Consider the following 3779-nt stretch of genomic DNA (forward strand, 5'->3'; position numbering starts at 1 on the left):
TCTATCGTGGACTCGGTTTAAGTCTTAACTAATTAAATGTCCATCCATAATTACCGACTTTAAACCATTTATGATTACTAATTTATATCATAGTATTAATTGCCATTACATACATATATAAATATATTTTGTAACCAAGCGGACACTATCAATTCCATAAAGAATCGAAAAATAATACATTCCATTCACCAATTGTATAATGCTTTAATAATAATATCCAGACAAGAAACCATGACTTTTACAATCCAAAATTAGAATTTGCTATGCTAGGGCACACATATCCTAACAATGCCGATATGGGTTTTGATCTTTTGATTCTTGCAAACAGATAGATAAACTAAAATATATGGGTTTTTCAACTTCTGATTCTTGTAGATTTTCTAGTTTGTAGTTGCAGAAAGAGAGAGGGGGGGAGTTCAGAGTTGAGAACGAGAATAGAGACGGAGGCGATTGGGGAGACTGAAATGATTTGCCTTAAAAATATATATATATTTAACAATAATATACTCAAATATATGAATTTCTGAAAAAAAAAAAAAAATTATATAACAATATAATCAAATATATAAATTTATACGTGTGTGTATATATATATATATTAGTCCTTTTTTGACCAGATATTTTAGATTTTTGTTTCTTTTTAATTAGATTTAATTTTAGTTTTCTTCTAATGTCTACAACGAATATGCATAATATTAATATTACTGATGCAAATATGAATGACGTGAATGGTAATTGAAAAAAAATGGTGATTGTGTCAAAAAATAACATTTTGCATGAAATACACCATTGAAGCAAAATTACTAAAATGTAGCATTTTAACACTGTAACACTTGTCAAAATATAAATTTTGACAGCTGAAAATAGCTTTTAGCATTGGAGATGCTCTAAAGAGCCCGTTCTGGAGAAGCTAAAAATACCTGTCACTTAAGTAACAAATTTTATGGACGTTTTTATCCCCTTTTTTTCACTACTCTAATTGCAAATAGAAGAGTTTGCAGGTAACTCTATCACTCCCATAATTTAAGCAAGTTCTCTTTCCACAAGATTAAGAAATCTTAATAGCTTGTAAATAATCTTCATAAATCAGTACTCTAATTGTGAACAGTGAATATAAACGATTCAAACCCCTAGTTGTCTCTCAAATTCTTTCGTAATACTCCAAGTTATCTGCAAGTATCGAATAACCAGGTTATCAGACATGCATCTAGTTCTTCAACCTCCTCTTTATCTTTGAAAATCAATATATATATATGAGTGCGCGCGCGCACATGTTTCTATGTTTTTTTTTTTTATGTAAAATATTATTTTTGGTGTGATGCTAAATAGAGAATTATAAAGAAAAATTGATGGCAGAAATAATTTAGATTGTGGGCAACCAATCACAGATTCTAAGAGAATCGTCAGTAGTGATGGTGGCATATTGGAGAAAATTTTGAATGGAAATGGAGTATGATATGGGTAATTTAGTCAGGCAAATATTATCTTAATGGTCAAAAGACCTTTGAAAAATCACTCACCAAACAACTTTTTTCTTTGAATTTCTTCAAACAAAATTTTTTATACGAAGGTATTATCAAACAAAGGACTTTGAATGGTAAAAGGTATTTCCGAACATTTGGCGTCTAGATGAGTCCATATCAAAATTTATTATTATATTTTTTTTTCTCTCTTTTTTCATGTTCTCCCTATTGATCAAAAAAAGGCGGCACGCTACTTTTTAGATTCCGCATATTTTAGTAGCCAAAAGTATGAACGAATATTTAAAGATTCTTCTTTGGACCAATTTTATGTGGAATTTTCTGAGACTCGGTCAACATGCATGTGTATTTGTATGCCCAAAACTTTTGATTATGTCTCGAAATAAAGCATAAACATGTGTTTTTGTTTACTCCAATTTTTTTTTTATTATAGACAATTTTAGCTCTTCTTAAAAAAAAAGAAAGTATTATTAATATTAGTCCATCTAAAAAAATATTAGTCAACTTTATTAACAATTTTTGAATCTACCCTTAAATATCTAAATTATATTCTATCAGTTAAATAGAATTTAGATACAGTAAAATTTATTTGATCCATGTAACTACATATTTTTATCCTCATTTTTTTAATTATATTTTTCTCAACCAAAAATTAAAATTCAAACCCATTAAAATAGGTCTGGTGCTAAATCGAATCTGAAGCACCACATGACCGAAAAAGAGCTTTAAGAGCCGGTCAAATATGATTAAAAAAAAAAAAAAAAATTGTTTTTGTTTTTCTTTCATTTTTATTACCTCAAGGTTGTCATTGTCTCTTGTTTCTTTGTCTTCTACAAGTCTGATTTCATTTTGTTTATATGTCAAAAAGCAAGTCTGACAATCAAGCTTGAATACACATTCAAAGAATAGTACAAACGATTATAATAGTCTGACAATTAAACCTGAAAAAGATTCAAAGACAATTAAACCTGAAAAAGATTCAAAGAATAAGTATAAAGGATTACGATGGCCGTTATTTTAATGGTTTTTTTTTTCTTCCGGTAATTAATTTTATTTTAATGGTTTCTGCTCAGTATTTTACTTTTCAGAATCGACTTTAAATTGAGAAATAGTGAATCAACAACAAATTTAGTTTGGGAATTATATTAGAAGTAATAATGTTTGTGATCAAAATCTTATCGATCATATAATAGATCATGATAATCTTTAGATCAAATAAATTTCCTACTTCCAATTATCTGAAGCTGTATACATAATAAGTATCCTATTCTTTCATTCTCAATTTTAGTAAATTTCTTAAAATTTGGTGAAACAAAAGATTTTTTGCAAAGTATCAAGCAATTTTCGAAACCTTATATTGTCACTTTTAGTAAATACTCTACAGAGGCTTTATTTATTATTATTATTTTTTTCTTTGCAAATTATTTTTGCTTGGACTGCAAGTTCAATGGAGCCCATTCAATTTGACATAACAACAAATTGTAAAACCATGGTTGTAACTGGGCAGAAATGGACGCAACCTAAATAGACATAATTCAATTAAGATATTGAAAAATAAAGTTAATAATTAAAGAAGATTTAATTAAGAATTCAGAAGATTTTGCACTGGGATTTAAAATTTAGAGACGGTCAAGTTTGGTTTAAAACAAGTTTGCCGGCAATTTGAAAATTTTAAAAATATAATTATATATAGATATAAAGAGAATTTAGATTTTCTCATGTGTCAATATAATAATTTTTTGAGTAGTAATACTCACACTGAACATTTGCTTAACCGAATAAATTTTAATTGGCTAGTTATGTCAAATAGATGGCTCCACTTCATTATTTGTTGCATAATTGACCAATTAAAAAAAGTAGGTCTAGCAATTCACTATAACTATTCGATACAAGAATCATTTTCTTAACTTAATATTGCATATCCAATGCTGATTTTTGTTCAACCAGTCAATAAGGAAGGTAAAGACAAGTGGTAGGTGCCATTAAGTGGGAGACTTAAATGTTAATTAATGTAAGAGCATGTAATTAAATTACTAGTCTATCATACACCAGCCATAACTGAATCAATTGTTGCACTTGGGTTTTTGGTTATGGATGTTGCAAATGCAAACTCTTAGTCTTATGTGCAACCAATTTGTTTAAATTGATGCAACCGGTTGCAGCTATATATGTCGTGTACTCGGATTCTTTCTGTAATTTTTAGCATTGTACGGTTTTTTTTTAACACTGTTACATTTATTTTCAATACATTTATACCTACTTATTTCAATTATATTTAATATGTTGAAAAACGTATAT

This window comes from Cornus florida, unplaced genomic scaffold (assembly GCF_030987335.1).
Source record: "Cornus florida cultivar Cherokee Brave unplaced genomic scaffold, ASM3098733v1 CherokeeBrave_3.0.0_Hap2_Chr05, whole genome shotgun sequence".
Classification (NCBI taxonomy): Eukaryota; Viridiplantae; Streptophyta; class Magnoliopsida; order Cornales; family Cornaceae; genus Cornus; species Cornus florida.